A 7742-nucleotide genomic window follows, 5' to 3' on the forward strand; every position below is an offset into this window, starting at 1 on the left:
TATCTGTCGTGATACGACATGGGGTTGGAACAGGCTCCACCTAAGTTTGCATTTTAGGCCTGAGGCAGCAGTATCTTAGAGAGGTGAGTAACACCTACATGCTCAGCTCAAAGTAAAGCCTCTGAAACACCTTTTGTGCTGGTTTTAGGCACCACTACTTAGACCTATTGATCTTCTTTATGTTTGTTATCCAGACACAATCAAAGGTGACTTCAGTCAACTTCATTTAAAGAGTTGGTCCAGTTTTGCAATCCTACTCCCTGCACTATGGAAAACAGAAAGTTTCTCATGAAATTTAGGGCTCCCTGCACACACAGACTCCTGAATCACCAGAGTCTCTAAAATAAGGCTCCAAGTCTCAGATTTTGCAGAGATGTGTGAACCAACCACCTCCCCTGTCAGCAGCAGCTGAGTTAAAAAGAATTTGCATTAATTGAACATTTGCCTTGAAACATGGCACACAAAGCTGTGACTCCAAGGGAGGGAAAGACTTGAAATCTGAGAGCAGGTATATCAGAGAAGACTGTAGGTAAACAGGAAAAGGTGTCACTGATATGTCTAATATTCCTATTGCTACCACCCCATAAGGGCTTCAGGGATAAGATGAAACCCCAGGAAAGAGCTCAGAGCAGGCAGAAACCAATTACACAATTTTTACAATAAATAAGACAGTACATAAAACATGCACACCTATGTTTCCTGCCACCCCATCCATGTGGATACAGGGAACATTGGGATTGAGTTTTGGCAATATCCTACCAATGAAATTTGCCACTGACTGATGTGGAGTCAAAGTTTGAAGAGCAGTCCTGTCTTCTGTGAGAGTAGAAAAATGCCGTCTCCTGTCACTCTGACTTATCTCTCCTTTCCCACCTTCCAGAAAAGCCTTTTTACCCTTGTTCTGTTCTCCATCCATGTTGCTTGTTGGCAGTCACAAATACTGAAAGTATCTGAGAGATATTCCTGGGTCTGACTCATTTTTGTGATAGGTCTTTCAGTCTTTTTGTGGGGTAGGTTTTTCTAGACACTTGCTAGGTCACAGGATAATTGCTTTGGTGAAAGAATAGATGTGTATCACGGAGCCTGGCAGGGATTGTGATGTGCATGCTCTCCCCTTGAGGATTTGTTTTGTCCACCTGCCAGATCCATGGATTGAGAGGACAGTGAGAAGAGAAGAGTGATTGTAGAGTTCATCCCTTGTATGATCACAATTACTTCATAAATATGCAGACTTAACAGGCTTAGCAGGAAAGGCTGTACATGGCAACACCTGAGAATATTGAAGAAATGTGTACATATTATATGTATCTGAGGTTACACCTGCCTGTCATCCAGACTAAGTCCCCGGTAGAATCATCACCAACCTTGGCAGGGCATTTGATGGGCACCCAATGAGGCAGCTGACCATAAGACAAGCTGTTTGACCAGACCAAGCCCTTTGTACTCCACATATCACAAGAAAGGAACCAGCAGAAAACAAAGAAATTAAAAGCCAATTCTCTGACAAAATGCTCATTCGTGGCATCAAGTCTACTTCTTTTGTTGTGATAGGAAATTATTAAATTTTATTTCAGTGTAACAAGAATTACTGGAATAATTTACTATTCCATTATTCTCTTGAAAATAATAACAATTGAATAATTTGCTAATAGCAACAACTATTCATTATATATAATTAATAAAGATTATTATAGATATTATTTTATAGTATGTGATTGACATTATTAGCAATATATAATATACAAAAATAAAATATTAATATTTACTGAAATAATAAAATATGATGTAATGAGAGTTGATTATTCCATCATTCTATTATAATTATCTTATAATAAGTTGACCAACTTGAAATTATTCTGGTTTTTGATTACTGTTAGAGAAAACATAAAACGTAAACAATTAAGAGATATACATTTAATCAAAACATGGGTAGTTTTCACCTATGTACTTTTAATTAATTTGAGACATCACAAGAACAGTTTCCAGTCTTTTTTGTTTTGTTAATGGTAAGCAATCCCTTCAGACATAACTAAACAGCTGCCCAGTCACGTATATTTATATGCTTATACACATGTATTATCAGTTAATATCTACAATTTCCCCAGTGTTCTAAACCATATACATGAAAAACAAAATTTAGAATGCTCTTTTACCATCAAGTTTTGATGTTAGGATGATCTTTTTCTTCTAAATTTATTTTCTTCACATTCTTACATGGTGTTGTCAGTCCTAATTTACAGTATAGGGTAAAAGAAAAATATCTCAAGATCAGAAATTTGAGAGTAAGAAGAGAAAAAGTAGGGAGGAAGAGAAACTTTTTTCACTTTCAGCAATGCATTTGAATAATAAGCCCCAAGACAATTAGGATCTGATGTTCTGGGGTGTTTTTGTATGGCCTACTGAAGCTGCCAGAAAGAATTCTATTCCCTCAGCTCCCTCACTGCTGCTTGTCGGAATGAGGAGGCACCAGCCAGAGAAGCTGCCCTCAGCTTCTGTTCCCACATTTCCCGTACTTTGCCAGTCTATGCAGGCAGCTGGGAGGAAACTTGTTCTCTTTTATTACCCTGGGGAAACACAGAAAACTATTGGCCCTCTTTACTTTAGGATGAATATGGGCACAAGCACCTTTTCACAGTGCAGCAAGAGAAATCTCCTCCTTCTCTCTCCCTTTTGCCCCACACCACCTTTCTGTCCTCCTGAGAGTGCAGCAGACAAAAGAGTCTCCCTCTTTGTTCCTTCCTTAACCCCTTGCTACTGCAAGTGTCTAATAAACTGATTAGTGTGGTGTTCTTAAGAAGATGCGCTGCACTGCTCTGCCACAAAAGAGTGATTTTATTATATGGAGGGAGATATTAATTTTCATGGTTTGTGTGTTTAATGGTGACAAGGATTATGATCTTATATTTTCATGGTGTTTCTCTACCCAAAGGACCTCAGCTTTCTGTATAAACCAGCAGTGCAACTCTGTGCAGGGCTGGGTTTCTTTCCTGTTTAAGCGTGGTCTCTTTGCATTGAGTCCAGCAATAATGGAAAGCATTACAAAATATTCCTCTAGGACAGAAAGCATAGCCTGCCTAATTCAACTGAAAACAGTAGCTGGGGGGCAGGAGATGGGGAAGGTGGCCATGAAAAAGAGCATTTTTAGCTGCCAAAAGGAACAAGGTTCACTTTTACATGAAAGAGTACATCTCTGCAAATAAATTTGGTGTGAGTCATCTCTGGAAAGGGACAGGGCATTTGCCTCCACAGCTTAACAACTTGCTTCTGGGCCTCCCACCATGGGGCACTGGGTGTGTTGAAGGTACATCACTAGTAACAGCTGGATTCACTTTGAGCTTCAGTAGGGGAGGAAGCAACAATTATCAAATAAACTGTTCCCCTCTGAAGAACTGATCACCTCGGATTTGGAAAGAAGAAAGTGGTTTAGTGTGAATGGTTACGCAAAACTGAAGAAGTTTCACCTTAAAATTAAGGGACGTGAGTTCTTCCAGATGGAAAATGGAAGATTTCGAGATGCCTGATGGAGCTAAAACCAGGCCAGCTGTCACTGCCTTGCCTGAACATCAGCTGAGGGAACACAAGGAGATAAGACTGTGAGAAACAACTGCTCACTTTGAAAATTTAAAAAGGTTTTTTAAACCTTGACAAAATACAACAAAGGACTACATAAGGAAAAAGTTGCAGCGCTGGGAACTCGTGGAAACTCGTGGATACCACGTGGCCGGTTTATCTTCAAGATGGATGCTCAGCCTTCTATGCCCCTGGGGGTTGCATCAGCCAGCCCTGGCCCTTCCCAAAGTCTGTCAGTCAGCTCTTCTTTGCCATTAATCGGTGGAGACTGCTTTCTTGTGACTTGATTAGGGGTCAGGTGTTGCCATGCTGCACCCCCTGGGCAACCCCCTGAGCTTTTCCATTCCCAACTGCCCCATCCAAGGGACACCTGAGCAGCCTTCTTTCTACCTGGCCTAGACAGCTGTGCTGGTTTGACCAGGAAGAAGTGGGAATTCTGGGATGCTGTGGTCAAACCAATGAGTGTTTGGATTTTGATATTGGCACCTGATGTGGCCAGTGGGGTTTGGACACACCTCTGAGAACACACAGGGGTTAAAAGTAGAGCTTCGTGCCTGGGAGTTTCTCTTGGGACTTTGAGGCAAAGAGGTCGGATCTCCCTCCCCCGTCCAGCCACTGCTGCTGGGCCGGGGAGGGGCAGCCATGTGGTAGGCCTGGGGCTGGACAGAGGTGGGGGATGAGGAGGCCCTTGAGGATGGAAGGGTGGAGGAGCACCAAGAGACATCGGGCAGCCACCCCCCACCAGGGGACAGAGAGAGGGAGAGCCAGCGTCTGAATTTGATAGCGGCCGGCCCAGGAGGAGAAGGGGGGATGCAGCGAGAAGGTGCCCAGCAGGGCAGCGTGGGAGCTCCGGAGCTCTGGGACAGGCAGCGACTGAATTTTTAACCCTTTTCTTACATGATTGAGACCTTGCAAAATGCTGATCCTCCTGGAGCTGAATAAGAAAAGAGATAAGAGATGAGATAACAAGGACTAGGCCCGAGGGAAGTAGAGAAGACTGGCTGAGTGGGGGGAGAGATGGAGTGGCCTTTTGACTGGACGTTTCTTTTGTGGCCATAGACTGAACCATTTTTATTCCTGTGACACAGAGACTGCATTTAGGGGGAGGCAGTGCCTCAGAACTGGGAGGGTTCAGTGTGGGTACCCCTCGGCCCCAGAGGGTGGAAAAAATGAGGGGGACAGATGTCCCAAAGTGAAGACTGTGCCTTTTTTGGAGTGAGACAAGGCATCTTAAAAGACAGCCCTAGAAGCAGCTCTGGTCCATGCACAGTGGTGAGAGCACTGGGCATGGAAGGAAGATGTCACAAATGGCAAAAGGACTTTCTGGGTGGTGCTGAGTGACATGGAAGCACACGAGGTTTCTACATGTTTCCAAGGGAAGCCTCTGGTGCAAGAAGGACTCCTCTCCTCTTCATGAACTGAAGTTTGAGTATTCTAAAGGGTGGTGCCAGACTGAGAGTTGGTGATTTGGGGGAAATGTATTGCATTGGGAAATTTGGGGGGGGAGGAGGAAGGTGCTTTTGTAAGGTTTTCATTTTTCTTTTCCCTTATAGTTTTTTCCCCTCTTCTTTTCTTGTAGTTTAGTTAGTAAAGTTTTTTTTATTTATAAGCTGGAGCCTGCTTTGCTTATTCCTGGTCACATCTCACAGCAGACACCAGGAAGAGGGTATTCTCATGGGGGCACTCGCTCTGTGCCAGGCCTAAACCATGACAACAGCCCCGGCTGTCTGATGGTCACAATAAAGGTGGGAAAAAGGGAACTATGGGAAGAACAGAGGACATCTAAACTACAATAACACAACTATACATCACTAAAACTTTTCTTAATATTCACACAATTCCCTTAATTGCAAGAGCCAATTATCTCATTATCCATCTATAACAAGACTGATAACTGAATTTGGCAGAACCCTCAGGGGACCTTTTGGGGAGGGGTTTGTAGTCTCAGGGATATTCAATAAATATGCAAACCACTGGACCCTGGGGAGAAAGGGCTAGAAGGAAATGACCATAGTAGTAAACTTATTTTAAACATTAATTGTCTTTGGTTGTGCCGTTAGATTCTTTTAGAAGGAAGTATGTGTGTGCTGTAGTTACACCAGGTGCTGAGCCTGTCGTGTCAGTCAGGCACATCCAAACTGGCTGCTGGGAAAGTTGGGATGGGACAACATGAAGTTAATTGGCATTCTGCAATTCTGTGCAGCTGGGCTGGTGAGGATTGGTGCGGCCACACAAAGTGACAAAAAAGGGTAAATGCACAATGTCTTGCAGCATCCTGGAGGCTGTACACCACACATTTCCCATGTCCTGCACCGTATTTAACACCAGTGTCCTTCTGCACTCACAGGATGGAACCAGTAAGACCTTGCATCCCCTGTGAAGCAGCCCAGCTGCACTGCATAAGGAGCAAGATCAAAAACAGTGAAATCATTCGAGCCCCACACGCAGCTACCGAGCTGGCTGCTGGTGTGTGGCCACGTCCTCTCCCACACACAGGGTGTGCAGAGTGTGGCTGTGCAGCACCGAGTCCTGGGTCCCTGGAGTCTCTGTCACCACCCTCCCTCTGCTCCCCAGGGACCAGAAGAGGATCCCAGCTCGGGAGCAGCAGGGAGAGATGCCCCGACCACTGCAATTAAAACACAGCTGCTGTGGAAAAGCAAATACTGATCCGGTTCTGTAGTGGTGGAAATTAGGTAAACACTCCCTCTCTCTTGGAGGAAAGAATGAGGTGATCCCACAGAGAAGGGGAAACATCTCTTTTGGCATGTTGGATGTGGTCCTCTGAAGAGGCCATGCAGGTGTCTGTTGTACCAGTCTGGAATCTAGGGGTCAAAATTATTGAAAAGGCCTGCCTAGAAAAAGACAACATCTTTAAATATTGCCCTTCACCTGCTTAAAACGGAGCACAATAAGGCGTCCTCATGTCTTCAGCTACAAGAGGCTGAAAACTGGTACCTTGGCTAGGAAGTGTTAAGCCACCTCAGCTGCGCTGATGGTTCAGCTCTCAGGGTGATATTAGACTGAGGCACAGGCTCTGCTGTAAACATTTCCTGGTTCACTTTTTTTCTCAGCTAGCTCTGAAATCTGGCTGTTGTTTGGAAGATCCAGAAATGGAAGGCAAGGAAACAAGTTGCTTCATTGATAGGTTTATTCTTGGAGTTTCAGCTTTTTCTGTCAGATTAAGCAAGTTGTGTATATGACAGCAGGTCCTGTCATGCAGCAAAGAAATCTAAACTCCATGACAAAAAAAAGCACATAGTCCCGCCCCCCAATGTTATTTTTCCCCCTTCAAAGTCCTATATTGATTTTATCAAGATCTCCCAAGACAGAAAATTATGACAAGGACAGAGGTGCACTCAGATACACATGTATTTTACAGGAACATCTACACCTGGCTTTTTTCTAGTTTTATGGGTTTTTTTCCCACACCCTCTCTCCCCCCTGTGTTGTCTGACATTTAACAGGTTTCAGTGCTGCTGTTTTGCTTGGCACTGGTGTGTAGCAACTGGGGGTATGCTTGATAAGTCACTCTAAAACTGACACAGGTAACAGGAACTGTGTAACTGGGCAGGCAGGGAAAGAGATCTTACCTAATGCAAAGAGACTAGGCATTCATATTTTAAAATTAGTTAAACAGTGATATTAGGAAGAAATTTTTTATTACATGAGATTTCCACAGGTTTCTGCAAATGATTAGGAAACTTGACAACTGGCTATCTTGTATCTTATACATTTAAAATTAAAAATCCAGTGTGAAAATCCAGCCCAATATTAATGACCTCTCTATGCTCAGCAGTTTATCATTTATAATGCAATAAAAGAGGATGATATACACAGGAATAAACTCTGCCACAACTGATAATGTAAAACATCTCTTCTATCGTTTACCTTTCCTTTTAGCAGTATACAAAAGACACGGAAATGAACAATACATGCCCAAACAAAGAGGATCTTGAAAGCAGTGCATGTCAGATGTTTATTCTAGGTCCTTATTCGGGGGCTGAGTGGATTTGCTGATAAACACAAGTTACATGGTGGGTAGGGAAATGAGAGAGGGAAGATGATTTCAGGGATCAGACATCTGTTTTAAAGGCACAATGTTGCTTTTTCTGGCAGGCACAGTATGTTTCAGATAATGCTTTTTTTATGGACTATGAAATGCTCTCTCCGAA

The sequence above is a fragment of the Melospiza georgiana genome, chromosome Z (assembly GCF_028018845.1).
Source record: "Melospiza georgiana isolate bMelGeo1 chromosome Z, bMelGeo1.pri, whole genome shotgun sequence".
Lineage (NCBI taxonomy): Eukaryota > Metazoa > Chordata > Aves > Passeriformes > Passerellidae > Melospiza > Melospiza georgiana.